This window comes from Chelonia mydas, chromosome 1 (genome assembly GCF_015237465.2).
Source record: "Chelonia mydas isolate rCheMyd1 chromosome 1, rCheMyd1.pri.v2, whole genome shotgun sequence".
NCBI lineage: Eukaryota > Metazoa > Chordata > Testudines > Cheloniidae > Chelonia > Chelonia mydas.
Window position 1 is genome coordinate 143,059,554 of NC_057849.1, and position 22,519 is coordinate 143,082,072.

The window sequence follows — 22,519 nt, forward strand, 5'->3', positions numbered from 1 at the left end:
GTTAGTGACAAAGGCTGAAATTTTCAAAGGAGTCTAAGGGAATGAGGGCCAGTCAACCCCCCACCCCCCCAACACACACACCACCAACAACACACATTCTTGAACTAAAATAACCAAATTTGCACCTTTTTGTTATCTGTGCAAGGCTGTGTATGAATACTTACGCTTTTTTAAGTTGGACTTAAGCAAAATCAAAACAGAATACTTTTGTCCTGAAATGAGTGTCCCCACAGTCTTGCACCAAAACAACCAATGGTGTGATTTAAAACTGACTTGGTGGGTGTGGGTATGTGTAAACTGGCTGTCAGGCACCCAAGTCACACTAAATGCTTTTACATCTCTTTTAAAAATCCCAGTCTACCTGGCCTGCTTACTCCTTACTAAGAAACGTACACCCAATAATCAAATCTGGTACCTACATTGTACTTAACGTTGATACAATATTTTATAAGTCTAAACTACCTAACTTCATGTGTAAGGCAGATAAGTATTTATTTCTGGTCCTGCACTCCCCTCAGGGAAATCTCTCACTGAAGGCAGTAGGAGTTTTGCTATTGATTCCATTGCAGTCAGGATTTCACCCAAATCTGAGGAATAAAACAAATTTTAGACAGAGTAGGACTATTGTGAAGAGACTGCAACTTCATCGGATATTGGATGGATATCTTTTAAAAATACCTCTGAAATTCATGCCAGGCTTTGTGGCCCTGATTTAGTAATGTACTTAAGTATGTGATTAGTCCATTTAAATTCATGTTACTTGCATACTTAATATGCATGCTAACCAGGGCCTATATTCTGAAGAAAATATTTCACAGGAAGAATGCATGTCTAGCTTTACAGTAATTGTGCTCACAGTAAAGGTCCTGAAGTCAACTGAGTTAAATCCCAGAAGATGAAATTCACCCCCTGTGCAGAGGGGCAGCAGTCTATGTATAAATTTGAATAGTCAGTAATCTGATATAATAAATAAAAAGTTTTTGACTAGTGTCCATTTATCTCTGAATGTGACACCTTTGTGTCAGTGTCTTTGCTCTTTCCCAATAGCCATTTGTGTAGTAGTTGATGATTGAAATTCATTGACCAATGTATGTTCAGTTGTGAATATTTTAATTTATATATGCTGTGGGAGGAAAAAAGATTAAAATCTTCAAATATGCTTTGTTATATTTTGGGATATGTGTAGCCTGATGATATATGTTCAAATGTAGTAGGTGTTTGTGTATACTTGTAATCAGAACAGCATAAAGGCACCCACAAGATAAGAGTTTTAAAATCCTGAATCCATCAAGAGTTTCAAAGGGAGAGGCTCAGCGGCGTCCTCTGCTTCTCTCCCAGGCAGGGATCTGTCACTGGGGCAGTGCTACCACTATTGATCATGAATCCTATTTGTTCCAGTGTTGTGTTGTAAAAAAGAAAGCAAGTGTGTGTCAACAGGAGAGATTTTACCCACTGAAAATTCGAGGGAGAGGGAGCGAGAGAGAGAGATCTTTCATCTTGTCAATGCCTCTTCATCAAAATTCTAATCACATTGCCTTCATTTCAGACCCCTCCATTCTCCTCTGCATTTATTCTTCCTTCCCTTCCTCTTCTTGTCCTGATTCATCTATCTCCACTGCTCAAAACAAAACTTTCTCCCTTGCCTTGCCAATAGGCTCTCTTCTTTCAAGAAATGTTACACCGTTGCTGTTGCTCTTGTAAGAAACAGCTTGTTGCTCCCTGCAAGAAGAAAGAAGTCTGACATTTGAAACAAATTGGCATTTTTAAGATAAAGCAAGGCACAGCTATGCTTTCAAATGGAAGTTGCTTTTGTTGCAGGTTCATATAGGAGTGTTCTTGTAAATCTGCATAGTTACTAACCTTCATTTTTTCATTGTCTGAAGCTTACTTGCTGTGCAGATCTCCTGTAACATTTGTGCTAAAGCTATAAGCATTTCTTAGTGATTCCTTCTTATTTCAAGAGAATAACATATGAAATAATCATGAATGTTGTATCTTGGATAATTTGAATTTCTGTAGATGGTTGATAAAAGTTGGATTTTAAAAAGTGTTTATCGATTCATGTCTGGAAAAAGTTGTGAGAGGCTTAATTTGTTTATGCTGTAAAGTTGTATGCTACTAAAATGCTACGTGGCTACAGGACAATACTCTCTCCCACCAAGGCGCTCACATTTCTGCATAGACTCAGTGAAAGACTAAGGCAGGGGTAAAGGACCCCCACCAAGGCAGTATTTAAATACTGTTTTCTTTAACCCTTTTGCTGCTGGTAGATGACCTCCCCTAGTGCACTGCCATCATCTACACATGTACCACTGAAATTGAGCAAATGTTAGGACTAGCTAGTACTGTCAGATGCACATCATCCTCTGTAAAATGTCTGGAATGTATGGCAGTACTGTTGGTGATGGTGTTAGATTGCATGGCAGGTGCAAATTGATGAACAGAAAATGTGTAAGTTGTAAAAATTGAATTGGTGTATATAACTAGTGCAACTCAATTGTCTTATTAAGATGATACATCACAGCCAATTGAGATAACATAGACCCTCTATCTTATTTACCCTCTCCTAACTTTTCTGTTCCCTCAGCATTACATTATTCATTTGTCAGAATCTCTGGGCCTTATTCCCCTTTCACATGCCTTACACAGGGTACTGTCACTTACACTTGTGCAAAGTGGGTAAAATCAATGCCATAATGTTGATTTGGTAGTATTTTACACTCCTCTTGCACAGGAGTAAATGGCCCTGGAGAATCAGAACTACCAAAGGCAAAATCCATGAAAGTTATACTCATTACCATTTGAACAGCCATTTATACTCATTTTCTGCACACCTTGCACTTGGATATGTAACTTGTATCAGCCCTTCCATTAATGTAGAATGTGGCCCATTCCGACGACCTGAACCCACCCAAACTAGGGGCTTGATTCTCCTCTTAATTATGGCTGCTTTATGCTCATGTAGCTCCATTGACTTCAGCGAAATTATTCCCATATACTCTGGCTATATGAGAACAGAATCAGTTTGGGTTTGGATTTTTGCCAGCCAGTGCCCACTTGCAAAAGAAAGCTACCAAACAGATTAACTACTGAAGAACCTTGCTAATTTATATTAATGACACACACAGCTTTCAAGATCCATGTTGTCTATCACAACATGTGGTGTTCCTTATCCAGTGCACTAAATGCCCTCAGTAACTATGAGAGTGAAACCAGATCATTACTAAACTCTCAAATGAACTCACCCAGGAAAATAACAAAAGACAAAAAATAGAGCTCTGTAAGCTCAAAAACTTGAATCTCTCACCAATAGAAGTTGGTCTAATAAAAGTTATTACCTCACCTACCATGTCTCTGGGAAACCCAGTGTAATTTCTGAAATAGGCAAGCTAACAAGCAGGGGCGATTGCGGGAGGGGGGGGGGGGGAGGTGGGAACAGAGGGATCCAATCATACTTCAGCAAAAAATCTACTTTGATTCATTAATTTTTGCCAAGTACGTTTCACTTTTAAGAAATTCATACACACTAGCAGGTAGTTCACTGCACTGCATCTGCCACAATGGTGAATCATCTGCCAATCTTCAAGCACTGATGTCTCCTGATAGTTTGTAGCCTGGTTAAAAGGACTCTTCTAAGGGCTTGCCTGTCACATTGGATTCATTTTTAGTTTGTTCACATTAAAGTGCCTTGCGTCTACATTCAAATTTTTAAAATTTTAATTATTTGGCATCTTAAGTGGCAGTAATTAATCCACTTTGATGCACTTTGCAGTGAGCTTGTTCACTTGAAGGTTCAGGTGGACGCATTGCTAACTACTCTGCTTCTGGCAGTCCTCCCAGTGCTATTCCACACTTCATTGCTTCACACCTGGATCAGCATCTCTGTGTACATATGTGCCTTTCACGGCTCTGGGGTCATCTTGAGCAGATGTCACCTCCCTGTTGAAATGCTAACAATTGTCCCTTTGTGATACATTTGTGATGAGTTTGCATACCCAGAGCCACATACCCATTCTAGATGCCCTGTCCACCTATGCTTCTCTTTGGGCCCCTGAATAGCTCCTGAACTTAACTGCCCTCTTCAGAGAGCTGTGTGTTCAGTGCCACTTGGAGAACAGTTACTACAATGCAAACATCTACAAGACACTGTCAGAGCAAATGAAGAGAGGCACTCCTGGAACTGATCCCAGTGCAATGTCAAAGTGAAGGAGCTCCTGCAGAAGTACCTGAAGGCAAGGGAGAAGAGGACTAGATTGTCGGGCTCAACAGGTAGTGATCAATGGCTCCATGTCTAGTTGGCAGCCGGTATCAAGTGGAGTGCCCCAAGAGTCGGTCCTGGGGCCAGTTTTGTTCAATATCTTCATAAATGATCTGGAGGATGGTATGGATTGCACCCTCAGCAAGTTTGCAGATGACACTAAACTGGGAGGAGAGGTAGATATGCTGGAAGGTAGGGATAGGATACAGAGGGACCTAGACAAATTGGAGGATTGGGCCAAAAGAAATCTGATGAGGTTCAACAAGGACAAGTGCAGAGTCCTGCACTTAGGACAGAAGAATCCAATGAACCGCTATAGACTAGGGACCGAATGGCTCAGCAGCAGTTCTGCAGAAAAGGACCTAGGGGTTACAGTGGATGAGAAGCTGGATATGAGTCAACAGTGTGCCCTTGTTGCCAAGAAGGCCAACGGCATTTTGGGATGTATAAGTAGGGGCATTGCCAGCAGATCGAGGGACGTGATTGTTCCCCTCTATTCGACACTGGTGAGGCCTCATCTGGAGTACTGTGTCCAGTTTTGGGCCCCACACTACAAGAAGGATGTGGAAAAATTGGAAAGAGTCCAGCGGAGGGCAACAAAAATGATTAGGGGACTGGAACACATGACTTATGAGGAGAGGCTGAGGGAACTGGGGATGTTTAGTCTGCGGAAGAGAAGGATGAGGGGGGATTTGATAGCTGCTTTCAACTACCTGAAAGGGGGTTCCAAAGAGGATGGTTCTAGACTGTTCTCAGTTGCAGCAGATGACAGAACAAGGAGTAATGGTCTCAAGTTGCAGTGGGGGAGATTTAGGTTGGATATTAGGAAAAACTTTTTTACTAGGAGGGTGGTGAAACATTGGAGTGCGTTACCTAGGGAGGTGGTGGAATCTCCTTCCTTAGAAGTTTTTAAGGTCAGGCTTGACAAAGCCCTGGCTGGGATGATTTAATTGGGGATCGGTCCTGCTTTGAGCAGGGGGTTGGACTAGATGACCTCCTGAGGTCCCTCCCAACCCTGATATTCTATTCTATGATTCTATGATGAGGACATCTAATAATGCTACCACTATTTGCCAATACTATCAGTACCCCAACTATGCACAAAGTGAGAATGGTGTGGTGGACAGTTCTAATCAAAGCACCCAATATACCACAGCAAGCACCCAGTATCGCATGGGGTACGACCAGAAGGAGACTCTTCCAGGTGGCCAAGATCTGTATGACCCAGCAGGGTCGTAGATTGCTCCAAAACTCCATGTGGGCAATCAGTCTGAACCTGTTGCAGAGGGGAGTTCTATCAGTAGGTATTTTGTGCTATACTACCACACAACTATTTAGGGAAATTTAAACAACTTTTTCCCAAGTACTGGTTGTCAGCTGCTATGCTGGGTGGAGCTACATGCCTCTAACCAGCTGCTTGGCTTTTAATATTCCCGTTGCTCCCCCCTGTTGTCTGACACTCAGAAAGGAATCCATGTTGAAGACTTAAAGCTCTAAAGGTTTTATTTTCCTCAAGTATTAAATTCCACAACTATCAGCCAAATCTGCTGTTGCCCCCATATCCTTCTTCCCAAGCTATTCATGCTCACTCTTCCTCCTGGTTGATGACAGCCCCTCTCCTCCCCAAATGTCAGTGTGACTTATATTGTAACCTCATCCAATCTCTTTGGGGGTGGTTGCATCAAATTTATGAATGGTTTATGTATAACTGTGTTCTACTCCTTGGGTGGGGGGTTACCACAATTCCTCCAGGAAGTAAAAACAGTGGGAGGTGATTAAGGTGAGTCACTGAGACTAAACAACTCTAGATGGGTACTACCCCCCGAAGTGGTTCAAGCTGGGTTTTCCAAAGAAAAGGCTTTTGATATAAAAGGATGAGCTTGGACTGACGTGGGGCCTTCTTTCTGATCCAGCAAACTGACAGGGCCTTCTGCCCTTGCAGAAGGGTTGGAAGGACTTTGGCCTATTAGAGCCTGTCAAGGTTCCTCCCCCACTCTGAACTCTAGGGTACAGATGTGGGGACCTGCATGAAAACCTCCTAAGTTTACTTTCACCAGCTTAGGTTAAAACTTTCCCAGGGTACAAATTAATTTTATCCTTTGTTCCTGGATCTCCACTGCCACCACCAAACTCTAACTGGGTTTCCTGGAAACGTAGTTTGGACACGTCTTTCCCCCCAAAATCCTCCCAACCCTTGCACCCCACTTCCTGGGGAAGGTTTGGTAAAAATCCTCACCAATTTGCATAGGTGACCACAGACCCAAACCCTTGGATCTGAGAACAATGAAAAAGCATTCAGTTTTCTTACAAGAAGACTTTTAATAGAAGTAAAGAAATCACCTCTGTAAAATCAGGATGGTAGATACCTTACAGGGTAATTAGATTCAAAACATAGAGAATCCCTCTAGGCAAAACCTTAAGTTACAAAAAAGGCACACAGACAGGAATAGTCATTCTATTCAGCACAGTTCTTTTCTCAGCCATTTAAAGAAATCATAATCTAACACATACCTAGCTAGATTACTTACTAAAGTTCTAAGACTCCATTCCTGGTCTATCCCTGGCAAAATCAGCATACAGACAGACACAGACCCTTTGTTTCTCTCCCTCCTCCCAGCTTTTGAAAGTATCTTGTCTCCTCATTGGTCATTTTGGTCAGGTGCCAGCGAGGTTACCTTTAGCTTCTTAACCCTTTACAGGTGAGAGGATTTTTCCTCTGGCCAGGAGGGATTTTAAAGGGGTTTACCCTTCCCTTTATATTTATGACAGAGCCCTATAAGACTGATGGGTGGCTCCTAGTAAGTTTTGTTTTGTGTTTAAATGTGCTTATTTTTTTTATTATATTTTCTCTTAAATGCCTTTACTTTAAGAATAAATGTTCTTTCTTAGAAAGAGCTGTGTGGTAACTTATAACTCTGGCAATCCCCTGGCCATAGCCCTCAGGAAGAAAGCAAAGCACAGTTGCTGGCTGGCCTTTAAGCAGTCTGGCTTGTTGTGAATTTCACAATATATGGCAAGGGGAGGCTGTGCAGCTTTAAAAAGCCCCAGTGAGAAGGGAGTGGGACAAGGGTCCCTGCCAAGAGACAAGTGATAGCTGGAGATCTGACTGGGATTTCCTGATGTGGAGCACATCGGGGGGTGGGGAGGGGGATGTGGGGATATGGGTGCAGTTCCCCTGAAACAGTGACAGCTCCACAAAGGGTTAAAAAAATCAAACACATTTCATGGCAGTCATGTTTATTGTAGAGTCAAATGCAGAAACAGAAAAAGCAGTGGAAGATCTACTTTAGGACACAGATGTAGCAACACACTGACATTTTAGCTACAATTAAATTGTTGGAGGTAAACTGCCAAAGTCAGAGACATTCCAGAATGCATAGAGATTGCAAGGCAATTTTGCCTATTTTTAATCATTTCCCTCAGCATTGTTAACGCTTTGTGGACAAACAAATTAGTGCAAAAGTTTGTTTATTTTGCAGTGCGCTTCACTGATCTACAGAAGTTATATAAAAGACAACTTAAGGCAAAGATGATGTTCTACTTTTTCATGCACAATACAAGGCACCCTCTTGGAGCCAGCCATGTAGCTAGAGTATTCTCTCGACTCCTGCACCAGCAGGGGGAATACCATCCTGATAGATAGTAGGGCTGCATATCTTTCTGGTTTGCCCATTATCTTTTTGAAGAGGATTGTTTTCTGTCCCCTGGGGACATATCACAGGATAACAACCTTCAGTGTAGGAACAGCCTAACCTAAACCCTGCTCTACCAGCCCCACAGCCATATACTCACCCACCCAGCATGGGTACAAAAGACCTATACTGGTATACCTACTACACATTTGGAGCAAGTGGGAGTGAGGCACTGTCACCATTCCTCAGTGGGTCACAGTCAGTTCAGGACACACTGCTGGGAAATAGGACAGACTCACCCTAAATGGGTAGTTAGTCAATCATTAGATTATACTATGCAAATAACAAAACTGAACTTCTGTCTCACCACACTGGTAAACAAGAAGTCAAAAATGCAGTCTCGTTAGGCATTCCAGCCCTAGGCTTACCATCCAGACACTAGACTTTATGATGAGCGGTTACTGAAAACCGATTTAATCAAGTTATAGGGTCCTTCTAATCCCAAGAGATCAGTCACTTAGCCAGTTCAATATATCGCTGAGACCTTATCCAATAATCATGCTGATGCCAATCCTTTAGTTACTAAAAACTAAAGGTTTATTAATAAAAGAAAGAAGAGTTCACAATTATTTTTATGTATATGATTTATTAATCATTGTTCAGTCTTTATCAGGGGTGTAGCAGTGATAGAATAGGCTGCTGGCTTGTAAAGTCTCTCTGGTAACTTCCAAAAATTGAAAGTTCCTCAGTCCATAATTTGAAATGTTCCTTTTAGTTGCAAATCCACAGTCCAGAGAATCGGGGCAAGCAAAAGACAAAATTGAGATATCTCAGGGGTCTTTTATATCCTCTGCCACGTGCTTGTAAATGTACTACTGTCTCAAACAAAGCTCACAGCCTAGGTGCCCGGAAAATTACTCACCCAAGATGAAGTCCAGGGTCACATGAGCATATCACATGTCCTTGTAGTTTACTGAATGATTGGGTCGCCATTGTGTCCTTGGAGTCTGAGGCATCCACAGGAAGAGCTGTCTGGGTGAAATGAGTTTCTTCTATGTCCTATTGTGAGAGCTAAGTGTCCTTGATGGGCCATCAGCCCATAACTGTCTGGCTTTAATGTAAATTCTACCTGGTGGGTGTTACCCAGAAATACAACACATAAGATACGAGTGCATAGCCGATATTCACTTCATATACAAAGATGAAACATGCATATAAACAGGATAATCATATTTGATTGTAATTTCTCCATTGATACCTTACATGACATATTTTGTACAAGATTTGTTGCAATTGCATAACAGTGGCAATTATCAATTATATAAATGGCTATATTAAATAATACAGCTTCACAGGGGGGAATCAGACTGCGTCAATCAAAACATTGTTTCAATTTAAACCTTTTACTCTTTTTTTTCTTACTATATATTTCTCAACACAAAGTCATTGTGAATGAAAAAACTGAACCTTTTTGAAAATGTCAGTGGGAGATGTCAACAATTTCTAAATGTCTTTCAAAAAAATTGAAAGGGAAATTCATTGAAACTGGCTCTTTTCTATGAACAGTTTTAGTTTTCAGGAAACAACATTTTCCAATGAAAGAACATTTTATCAAAAATTTTCAACCAGATTTCTAGATATTAGACCATCATAGGTCCCAAGCAAAGTGAAAGACAGAAGTGCTGGAAGTGCTACGCTATATAAATTAGTTTGAGAACCACTAATTTATGATAGCACTTGATACAATATTGATGTCAGTAGTATAGAATCTGATACAACTCTTGTTGAAAGTAACAGGAATTTTTCCATTAACTTTAATGGGAATTGGATCCAGCTTATATTGCAGTATATTTTGTAAAAGTAATGAAATTTTAGTAATAGGAGACCTCAGTTCCAGGCACTGTTAAATCTTGGGGGAGGGTGGAAGGCGTAGGGAGGGGAAACAATAATAAAAACAGAAAACCTCATCACAAAGAATGTATGAGCCCACGACTTGTTTCTTACCTTCAAAGAGCTATAATGTATATGAATTAGTTAAGTGAGTCATGTTAAGTTGGAAAAAAGGCCTAACATTTTAACAGTGAGAGAAATTATCAATTGAAACAACTTAGCATTTCCAGTCTCCATCACTTGCAATTTTTAAATCAAAATTGGATTTTTTTTTCCCTAAAAGATCTGCTCTAGGAATTATTTTGAGGACATTTTATGGCCAGTGTTATACAGGAGGGCAGACTAGATGATCACAAGTGTCCCTTATGGCCTTGGAATCTATGAATGTGTTTTCTGAAAGGTCCATGGGCAGACATTGCTTGCTTTCTTAGATTTTTCTAGTGCAGAAACAAAACCAGAAAGCAACCATTCATTTTAATGACATTAAAAACATGCACCAAATGAGCATTTAATTAACCAGCATTTAATTTATCCCTTACTAAATTAGGTTAAAGCAGTGAGTCTCAGGAAGACCAAGCTATTGCTCTTTTGTATAATTTCATCTTCCTTAAACATGGTAAATCACTGGAACACTTCTTGCCAAAGAACTCTTCACCATCAGTAATGTTACATTGTGCTGTAGTAGTTGTAGTACTCAGCTCTTATGTATCACTTCTCATCTATAGATCTGTGACTTACATAGAAGGGAAGTAGCATTATCCCTATTTTACAGATGGGGAAATCGAGACACAAAGAAGTGAAGAGACTTGTCCAAAGTCACCCAGACCAGTGGCAAAGCCAGGAATAGAACCCAAGTTTCTTGAGTCCATACCCACTAGGCAACAATATCTCTTACTGCTGAGGTGTACATCCAAATTATGGTTGAGACTTCTGCAGCAGTAACAAAAATGATACCCCCCCCCCCCCAAAAAAAAAGAAAAGAAAAGAAAAAGAAATTGTATGGTAAAACAGAGGGCATTTGTGGCCACCTAGTACAGAGGTAACTGCAGCATGTTTACAAGTAAATTTTTTAGGCTTAATCACTAAACAAAATGTATTTTGTTTTATAGTGCTTAATGTTTCTATAAAGGCTAACCTGCTTATGTGTGCGTATATGTATTTTAATTGTCCTTTGTGTCTGCTTTTGTAAGTTCCTGACCATAGTTTCAATAGTTGCTGAGGATTCTCTGCTCTTTTCAGGTCTGGGCTCAGTGTTTTCTCATGAGTCTTTTGGCTAATTCTATTAACTGCTTACCTGTAGTTCATTTTAGTAGGTAAGAAGAGCTGCGAAATAAAATTGTAGTGAATAATTTGATAAAATTTACCTGCTTTTTTGTCCTCTAATTACCCCGTGACATAATTATTTAATATAGCAATTATTTGCTGCATAGTTTGGGTGAATAATTCTTGGTCGTCAGCTTCTTTGGGAGCAGTTTATTGTGAGTTTTTGATATTCAGACTGAAACACTTGTGATTAGATATGTTACTTATATGTAGAGTTCTGTTTCCTAATTTGATGTGTAACTCTTAGAAGCAGGCTTCGTTACATGTGAGCATGAATTTGAAATTCACCTTCCATAAATATTCTGCAATATTGATTTGTCAAAATGACCATTTTACTCAACATTGCTTCCAGGAAACTCATTCATTATAATATTTGGGGGAAAGGCAAAAGAGATTGCAAACATAGTCAAGCAAACTAATTTCTAAGTATCAATGAATATCTAAAGAAAATATTTTTCAGTGTTCACCCAATTCTCTCTGTGTGTATAGTGACTATGATGAGATCATTACTTTTGCTTCTACTGCAGTAGCAAGTAGGAACCCAGAGTAGGATTTTATCAAGCACTGTACCAGGGATCGGCAACCTTTGGCACGTGGCCCATCAGGGAAATCCTCTGACGGGCTGGGATGGTTTGTTTACTTTCAGCGTCTGCAGGTTTGTCTGATCGCAGCTCCCACTGGCTGCGGTTCGCCAGCCCAGGCCAATGGGGGCTGCGGGAAGCGGCACGGGCCGAGGGATATGCTGGCTGATGCTTCCCGCAGCCCCCATTGTCCTGGGACGGTGAACTGCAGCCAGTGGGAGCTGCGATCAGACAAACCTGCAGACCCTGCAAGTAAACAAACCATCCCAGCCCGCCAGTGGATTTCCCTGACAGGCTGTGTGCCAAAGGTCGCCGATCCCTGAACTGTACAAATAGCACAAATATGCGCTGCTCCAGAGTTCACAATCTAAGACTGATATTTTTGAATGGTGTAAGCATGAAATCAGTCTATGAATTTGCTAAAGTGCCAGTTAGATTTTAAAGCTGAAATCTAACAAACTGGGTTTGTTAATTGGATAAGTGCTGTAGCCAATTTAGCATAGAATCCAATAGGAATACCCCTTTTTTCCCAAGGTAAGGAAGAGTTAGCTTTAACTTGAACAGTATTTCTCAAATCAGGTCATTTACTCATTCTTAACCAAGCAACAATTTATTAATTCATCCAGACCCATATTCATATACAATTGACATTTCACTGCTGGAGTGTGGACATGTCCAATATTGTAGGTATGTACTCCACAGCTAATACAGTCTTGCAAGCAATTATCACAGGCTAGAGTTGAGGCTCAGCAGTTATATCAAAGAACAATGCAGCTTACAAAGATTGCTTATTACGTTTATTTATGATCCTCAATTCTTTAGTACCTAACACACTGATCACACTTCCAAGGATGTCCTTGTCTTTAACGCACTCTGAAGAGTATGGTTAGTACATTTGAATGGATTGTCTAAAAGGGACATGTTTAAAATATTAAAAGCAGAAATAATCCTTTTCAATCTCTCTTAGGCCAATTTGCTTGGACTTATAAGGAGTTAAAATCTAAAATACGGTTACTTGAGGTTTCACTAGACACCTCAAGCAAAATTACCTATAGTTATCTCAGATAGACTCAACAAAATAACATATAGTTATTTATGTTAAAGAATAGAAGGGGAAATACAATCTTTGAAATGAAATCTCACCACTTATTCTTGTTAACCTCTTAATGCTGGGATAGAGGATTGTCTTTTCCACATGGCTGGTCTGGGTGTGAATGCACTTGGGATTCTGCAGCTTTTTGTTGGTTTCAATTAACTCTCCTCTGAGCACATGGTGATCTCAGTTTTACATACCCTAGTTTCAGGACTGGTTGGATGGGGGCGTCCTGTGATTCCTATTGGACACATGCCAAATGGTCACTTAGATTTTCAGCTTTCTCAGTTGCTTTGCTGCTTTCACTGGTATCCAGTAGATGGCAGTGCTGTATATCAAATTGTAATGCGTCAGCCATGATCAAACCTGAGACCTCTGGAGCTTAATGCGTGAGTGGCTGCTTCATGAGAGAAAAAACACATCTCGCCAAGATTGTAGCAGGCTCATCAAACTCTAGCTAGTCTAATCACCACTAGAGGGGGACAGTGTGTCACACCAAGCAGGCGTGGGTTACAAAATGTCTTCAATCAATTTCTTATCAGAGGCTTTTTAAATCTGACTCACAAGGCAAAGAAATGTGCATCTTCTAATCTGGGCTGAAATACAGATTATCCATGGTATATTAGATTTACAAGGAAAATGTAGAATAGTTTATATTTTGGGGTGAAAACTCATGGCATGGATTTCTTGGAACAACAGGTAGTTTGCCCAATTTGACCTTGAATCTTACAACCACATTTCTAGCTGGCTTAATTGCAGCTTCCCATCCATCTTTTGATCCATTCACAATGCGCAATGGGCCACTTTGCACAGGAAAGCAGGGTGTTACCCTTGCTTAGTAATTTAGGGTACATGTACACTGCAGTAAAAGATGGGTCGGTTGAGTTGGGCTTGCAGGACTATAAATTTGCAGTGTAGACTTTTGGGTTTGGGCTGGAACTGGTGGTCTGAAACCCTGTGAGGGGGGAGTGTCTCAGAGCCATGGCTCCAACCTGAGCCTGAAGATCTACATTGCTATTTTACAGCCCTCCAGCCTGAGTCTCTTGAGCCTTAATCAGCTCACTCAGGCTCCGAGACTCGATGCCTCAGGTCATAGTGCAAACACACTCTTGGTGTTGTTTTTAGCTAGGTTAGGAGAGAGAAAGAGGTTTAATCCATATGCACATTATGAAAGATTCTTGCCTTGGTGATTAACAATACTCTTATTTAGCCATTTTAAATTGTAATCTGGGGAAGAGGAACTCCCGAGTTTGGGTCATCTGAGATTCCTTAGGCAAAGTGTCCCACATGATGTGAACCATTTTTGTATTGTTTTTACGTCCTAGATGGATCCTATTTTCAGATAAACAAAAGTGTAGATAGTTTTCTTTCTAATTTTAGAAGGCCAGAAGGAATCAGTAGCTAATAATCATTCATGGCATAGCTATATATCTCTTACAAAAAGTAAATAAACAGACAAATAAGAGGAGGCTGGGGGAACAAGTTTATTACATAGAGATGTGCTTGAATACATTAGTTATAATAAGGGTCTCAGCAATTGTAAATGCTCACCAGAGTAACCAATGTCAGAAGGTGATTATCAGACACATTGTCAATTGTGCCTTAAGTATGGATTTGAACTAGACCACCCAGAGGTGTTCAGCACTTAAGAAATGTGCTACTTCGATGAATATCTATATCTATATTCCTAAAAATCCCAACTCCTCTGTGTGGTGTGTATGTGTACAAAGAGAATGGTTTAGAGAAATATATTGGGATTCATTTGGTTCTGATTTAATGGAAACTGAAGAAGTTATGGACATGTCGTATCTGCTGTCTTTTTTACTTTAGAGTGTCAATTAAGCAGTGTCAGTGCATGTATTGTGCCACCATTGTCCCTGACCTTTACCCCAGAGTGACCTAAAAATGGTAAAGCCCATCCTATCCTTCCCCTCTCTGAAAAGACTTCCAGCAGAGTGACAGAAGATGGTAGTTTGAGATATGGACACCCAGGAATGGTATGGACACACTAAAGGAATTCCATATAGGCCATCAAACATCCACTAGAGGGTAGAAATCTTTGGTCACTACAAAACTAAGCTGTACTGGAATAAGCAATCTAAAAGTAAAAAGTTCTGCATCATTTGTAGCAGTCCCCCTGAGCCACTTACTTTTGCTGTCATTGCATTTTAAATATTATTTTATTTTTTAAAAAAAGTTTTCATTGACTGCACTGTTCCTACCAGTATTTCTTTCCATAATACACACTTTAAATGTTTTATTCCTTTAAGTCACTTGCTAAGACCCAGAGTAAGATGAACTGATGTCTCCCCTCTGCTTTCACATCATAGAGTAAGATACATTTATTCAATAATCCAGTGTTCATCACACTGAATGAATGCTAGAACCAATTGTTTTACTCCTCTCTTGATGCAATGTATCTTCAGAGAAGGTCATCAACAAAAAGAAGATAGGCCAAAGGAGGTGTTGAAGTCCATCACTTGGAATACATACTGCATAATATATGGAAGCTGTTATACAAGTGTCTCATTGTCAACAGCACATCAGAATACATAATTATATATCTGACCATACATATCCTGCCTGTGAGCTACAAGGAAGGTGTTAATCCACATGCCACACCTTCTTGCCTGCCCTGTGTACAAATGCCAGCCCTCTCAGAGGCAGGACAAAGTAATATAATGGCTCACCATAGTGTCCAGAGAATGGGCCAAAATGTTCTTTAGTTAAATCCTTACAACTACAATGGAATTCACAGCAACTGAAAGCTGAATTTACCCCAATGTCTTTAAATGGAGGCTGCATTCATTCTATACATTTTCATACTTGCCAACTCTATTTTCAAGTACAGTCTTAGTTTTTCCAGTCTGGTGTTAGTAAATATACCAGATTCCTAGTCTTTGTCTACACCTTCACTTTCCACATTTTTTTTCTTTTCCCTTCCTCCTGCCCATCCCCCAATCAACAGCTATCTGTCTAGGCACTTATACGACTCCTATCATCAGAGTATCTGAGCACTTCACAAACATTAATGAACTGTTATCCTTATAACCTCCATGTGAGTTAGGGAAGTCTTATCCCCATTTTACTGAAGAGGGGCTAAATCATGCAGAGATTTGCTCAAAGTCACAGCGAATATCTATAACAGAGCCATGAACTGAACCCACATGCTGAGTACTTGTCCAGGGCCTTAACCACAACACCTTTGTTCCTCCCTTCTTAATAGTTCTTATAGTCTGGCTACTACAAGGCATTTTGGGGCTCATTTGGCAGATTTAAAATGTCCTATGTGTAAGTGCTAAATGTCAGCGCTGTAATTCTCCAACTTCATTCATGTCTGTCCTCTCCACCTACTCATAGAGCCCTATCACAGTAGTATCTAACAATATGCTTAATCAGTGATATTAACTTCCAGATTCTACAATTGACTTGTGGTTAAATGTTACTTTAAAAAAAAAATTACCAGGAATTGTGACATTCTGCTACAGAAGGGGAAGAAGCTTATTATGGAGTTAGCTTTACCACAACTCCTATATATGCTGCCTACAGTTCCCATAATGCATATACCCTGCCCACCTTTGTCATAGTACATAAACTCCAACATTCCCTCACCTGTCTTTTTTAACTTAATCCTCTAATGTATTGAGTACCTCTGATTCTTTTCTACTGCACAGCTCACCTCAGAGAGTGGGTGATATATACATTGTGATCGTTTCACATTGCTTATATATCCACCTCGCTCCTTGTTTAATGACTATTCCTTACCTACACATGAATCCTAATATGTATCATATTGGTACTCAGATTTAATTTCTTGTAGATAGCTCCTCCTCCCCCTCACCCCCCAGTCGTCCAAGTTGAAAATGCCTCTGAACCATTAATGTGTGTCTCTGCGCCTTGTCGGGGGGTGTCAGAATTTTACACCGTTACATTTTACAGATCATTGTTTAACACTATAGACATCTGCAAACGAGTATTTATTTCGTGAAGTAATTAACATTCCTAATCAGATGCACCTTGCAGCTGCTGTTAGTCTTAATTGGCAACAATGGAGTTACATTTTGTTACATATCTTCAGAATAGTTACGGGGGGCGGAGGGAGGAAAAAGATAAAACTGTTCCCACACAGTTCAGAGAGTTCGCACAAAGAAAATCCCATGGCAACAGCGAGGCCCACAGTTTGCCTTATATAAAAAAATAAAAATCCAAGAATAGATAAAGCATCATCTCTTGTAAAACGGCACTTCACTTCGGAAACTGGAGGGCAAAATATACTGAGCTCGCCGTTTAACGCATATGCACAGCATCCATCGCGTGTTAGCCACTCTCCTCTTCTCCCCGTGTCCTCTGGAAAGAGCAGCGAAAATCAAGTGGTACCAATGTACCGTGTGTTCTACATACTGGAAATAGAGTCACTGTCTTCGAAGATAGATCCCTGCTATTTAGGACTTTTTTCCAGGATCCTTTCTGACGGGTCCCCCCCGAAAAAAATCAGCTCTCTAAACTAATGCGTGCAAAACGGTGGTTGTGTGTGGATTGGTTAGTACTAAAGTATCCATTGGGTGGCAGTAACAGTATCTTCTTTGACTTGCAGCAAACCAGAGAATGCATTCAATCAAATAAGCCGATCTTGTAGAAACACTGGAATCATTTATGCATTGCAGTTTCTCTCTCTCTCTCTCTCTCTCCCTCCCTCCCTCTCTCTTCCTTAGGATATTTTGGGTGGATTGTGGTTACTAATCAAGACCTCCTGCTATTTGTTGTTCACTTGTCATTTTCACTGAAGATTAGCATCATTCAGGGCAAACCGGCATCTGATTCTCCCCCCTCCCCCCTTTTTTTTAATTTGGAGATTTATTTATTTTTTATTATTTATTTTATTTTTTTCGTGGTGGGAGTGCTAGGACCCAGGAGACATCCTTTCATACAGCAGGGGCTGTGTGCTTTCCACATAGCAGTACAGTACAAGGAAAACCCCATCGTATCCGTTATTGCAGGATACTTGTGAAATACACATAGGATTCTTTCTTTCTTATTGCTGCATCCTGGATCGGGAAATTTTGCATGTGCAGCAAGAGGCTTTGAAAGGCTACACGCACAGAGATTTGCAATCAAGACTCCTTTTCTTGTCCTAGAGCTCTCAGACTTGTGTGGTTCTCAGTCTTCTCCTCGTCCTTTCCTCCCCCCCCCCCCCTTTTGTTTTAATTAATTTCTGCTTTACACCTGGATCATATCTTCGCGAGCAAACTGGGCACTTTCAGAACTAACGGGAGCGAATCTTGCAGGGAATCTAAGTCTATATGGAATTATCTGCTTTGATGGTGAACTTGGCACTTGTGAATGGGCATCTGGTTCGAATTATTAATTGCTAGCAAAAAAGAGGAGTAAAAAACGTGGATTCAGCGAATACGCATTGTGATGACCAGTTACCTTATTGACTGATATCAAGATCAGAATATATTGGAAGACTGTTGTGGGTAAGGTCATTTTACATATGCAAAGCCCGTCGATGGCATGGCTAAACTTGGTGTCTTGTAATTGAAATGTGTACTTTCATGATTGCTGCATTACACTGATGTGTGGGGATATCTAGCCATTATTGGCAGCTGAGTGAAATAACTGCAGTAGGTATTTTTGAGAGTGCATTTTGTGATAAATCAAAGCATCAATAATCCCCCCCCCCCCAACCCTCTTGATATGGGAGAGTACCATGAATTCATTCTGGGCAAACAGTCTTTCTCTGCATGCAGTATGTGTGGCTGGAAAGAATATATGGCAGTAAAAGGAGGACTAAGTAATGGTATCTATTTAACATAAAATCGGCTCCCATCCATTCGTTAAAACAAATGTGTTCAACTCTGTGCAGCAGTCTGCTGCATTTCATAGCTGCAATGGAGGTAGAGAAACCTCATTTTTCAAGTTGTTAAACTTTAAGGTGACAGTGCTGATTAATTATGCTACAGGGATATGGTTCTAACGGGTAAATGTCACTGGTGATTTTGGATTGCAAACTATTGCTGTAAATTCTGCAAGAAAATTGCAAACTGGAAGATGGTGGGAAAAGCTGGACTTTAGAGTATAAAAATATCTGAAATGTCACTAACCTAAAATCGCTGGTCCGCCTGCTTTTATTAAATATCTTTTTACCCAATAACTTACCCACTGAAACCTCAGACCCACGTGCAAAGGAGTTGAAGATCTGCAACAGAGATCGCATCTTCAGGATTGCCTATATGCATATGCAGCTGTCTGGGGAATTGTGTATACATTAATTACTTGCATTCACTGTGGTGGGGGAGAACAGGCCTTTAAATAAACCCCCAACCAAACAAGAAAGCTAATGAGACCAGTTTTTTTTTTTTTAAAGAAATCCAAGCAATGCAAATTGTTAATTTTTCTCTGCAAAATCAAATTGATAGAGGGGATGGGGGAGGTTGAGAGAATCAATAGCGATGACGTTCTACAGTGCAATGCACTGCAATGCTAAAGTTCTTTAGTGTATGCGAAAATACATGCCCCCATGTATGGCTGGTGGGTTCATGCATAATGGATGGCAGAAGATATGCATATGTATCTGTAGGAAGACGGATGTATCTGTGCATAATCGATGATTATGTAACTTGGTTATAGCAGTGACATCAGTCGGCGACAGTGTAATAACGTAAGCATACAGTGTATCAATCACTTGTGTTAACTTTGGAATGCTCCTAACAGCTGGGAATGAAGAGAGGGGGAGAGGTGGGGGCGATCTCTTGTTCAGCTCCTGTTAAACGTTTGCCTTTTGTGGGATGGATTTAACACGAGTCTTCCTCGCAGTGGAGTTTCCCTGGGACAGTGGGATAGCGGACACAAAAGCATCAAGCTGCATAGTTGCCAACTCAGCCACACCCATGAAGAGAGCCACATAAAATCCCTGCAATACTGCACAATGGTCCCATTGAACAGACCAGCCTGAATCTTTCAACAAGGGTCACAGTGTAACCTGTGATTTAAATGCATGCCCGCAGCTGAATGGAAGGAGAGCTCAACAGACGTTAAAATTGTGTTCCTCTCTCAAGATTAAAAAATAATCTCTGTCCCGCCCCTTGCCCCCGGTAGTGTTCAAGGTAGAACTGATGGTTGTTTCACTCTGGTATTTGCAGCTCTTGAAATGGATATTGTTGTCTCCTTATACGAAATGAGTGCCTTAGAGCTTTTTCTTCAGCAGTATGATGATATACTCTAGAGATGTGTGCAACACCAGAAACAAAGTACCTTCAGATAAAATATCTGAATCTACCTGTTAAATTTTAAAAAGAACACAGAACATGGTCCTTACATTATTTGAATCTCATTCAAATGGTAGTATATTAACAACTTTAAAATACAGCTGAAAAGCAAAGGTGTGACACAGTAGTCCCCTTCAGAAGGATGTAGAAAAAATGCCTTTATATTGAAAAGGACCACCAAAAAAGTAATTTTGTATTGATATGTATCGTTGACTCAAATCCCCATATCTATCTGTGTTACTCGTCTAAGATGGACAAGTTTGTAAAAGAACTGTTGAAGCCCCATGCCTCTAAACAGTTTTCATGGCCATATTTTCTGAAAAATGCAAGCCTGATGAAATCTTAACTCAGCTGAAATGAATGATCTTATCACCTGCTTGCTCCTTTCCTACTTCACTGTAGATTCAGCCTAACAAGAATTCACTAAACAACTTCTCAGTTAGGAAGAGGTGAGAGGAGAGGAGGTTTTCATTTCTTGATAAAGGTGATCTCCACAGTCCTACTGTACTTGTGAGATGTACTACAGTAGCCAACTCACAGTAACTTTGCAAAGGAAAACATCTTAGCACCAGACTAGAAAATCATTCCCTCCTCAGCTTTACTCCAAACAGCAGTATTTTAAAGTTGGCTTACCATTTGTTCATGACTATTTTTATATTTATTTAGGACAAGCCTGGGCAGACATTAATAAATTCTGCTAATGTAGTTTAGGGTCTGACATTCAGAGAGTACCCTTAGTAACTGGAAAAAAATGGATGTGAAGTAAACTCCTGTTTCCATCCTTCAGGGGTCAGAATAACACTATGCCATCTCCCATGCACCAATACATCTCCTAATTTTCAGAAATGTTCATGGCACTGTCGTCTTTCCCCACATACATCCCAAATCATACTGTCCCCATCTCTCTCTTTAATTACTTAGAGGGCTTCTTATACATACCTACACTATATATCTTAGAAACAACACTGTTTTCTGGAGAAAATGTTATAAACTCATTGCTATCTGAGAGTAAATAATTAATGATTAAGAGGGGGAATATAGTCTATATAGAAATCATATAATCATGTATCATACCAAGATTTGCAAATATTTTGCTTGTGGTATTAGCGAGTTGTAAGAAATCAAGTTTAAGCTGAAGCTTGTTTTCTTAACCTCTAATGGGTTTTAAAGACTCCTCGTTGATAAAAATGTATCAGGGTTTCAGACCCAAGTGCTTTGTCCCTCCAATATGCACTAAATATTCCTGTTGTGAGGGGAAACTTTTCTTGTTTAGATAAAATTGTAAACTATTCACAAACATGAAAAGAAAAATTCCAGTAAACCATACCCAGGGCCCAATCCTACTCCCATTTAAATCAGTGGTGATTTTGCTGCTCACTTCATGGTGACAATTGGAAGTCGGCTTTCAAAGAACATAGCAGTGCATAAGGAACAGTCATACTACATCTCTTTGAATAAGAAAGTTCTGATTTTGTTTTTTGATAAGCAGCAGACCTGGTTTATAGCTAGTAGGTAAATAGTAAAATTTATAGCACTGATCCTAATGCAAGATGTTTAATATTAATCAGCAATGTTTCTGTAGCATTTATGAAGTATGCAGTATGACTATTAAATTAACCCCTCATGCTGTAACTGATGCAATTCACAGATAACTGATTAGGGTTTCAATTCCAACATATTTTGGTCTATTTTACAGTGAAGTGTTTGGGAATACTTTTATGTTTCACAACATATATGATATTTAGTGCTTGGCAATCCTCTCATTTGTATAGTGCAGACTACTTTATGTCAGTTGAAGCATCCAAGCACTGATTAATATGACTAAAAACTAGCAACTTATCTAGTGGTGCTCATGTTATGAAGTATAATCATAGCGGCACCATTTGTGAAGCTATAGATAAGGAAGTGTCAGCTTTTCTATTATAAACCTCTGTCCTGTTGCCATCCATTGTCAAGGGCCCACAAAATAAGGAGGATTTATAATATAAACCATCCACAACTTTAGAGCACCATTATGGCCTGTCAGGTCAGCAATCAAAATATTTTTTAAAGTCCTTCCATGTACATCTCTAACAACATCAAGCAGCCTTATGGCCCACTAGTTCAAGGATATATTGGTTTTGCTTTAAAATGCAAGTATGTATTAGGTGACATAGGTACTGCAGGTGTGGCAGCACCTCCTGGCTTGAAGTGGTTTCTCTCATATACAGGGTTTACAGGGTATACAGCGTTTCTTCAATGGCTTTCCAGCACCTATGTTAGGTGATAGGCCACAATGGCTCTGAAGGGATAATTACAGTTTGCCATGTCATTTCCATGTTCTTTTGTAAAGACTCTTTTCCCTTTCTTAAAAGAAAAATATTCATATGCACAAGTGACATTTCAGTAGTGACAGCTGAAAATGAGAACAAATTTTGTGTTAGGATTTTGTTTTATTTTCATGGAAGAATTCTAAATTCACATATTCCTGTACT

The 22,519-nt window shown here is 40.0% G+C and overlaps 1 protein-coding gene across 1 annotated transcript in view; it reads left to right on the plus strand.

The window, feature by feature from the left end:
* Nucleotides 1-16,478: 16,478 nt before the first annotated feature.
* The window catches only part of IL1RAPL1 (interleukin 1 receptor accessory protein like 1), a 1,127,211-nt gene continuing 1,121,170 nt past the window's right edge, over nt 16,479-22,519 (plus strand). Inside the window, exon 1 of the mRNA XM_043538004.1 lies at nt 16,479-18,254. The gene's annotated coding sequence lies outside the window, so the exon portion shown is untranslated. The remainder of the gene's footprint in view (nt 18,255-22,519) is intronic.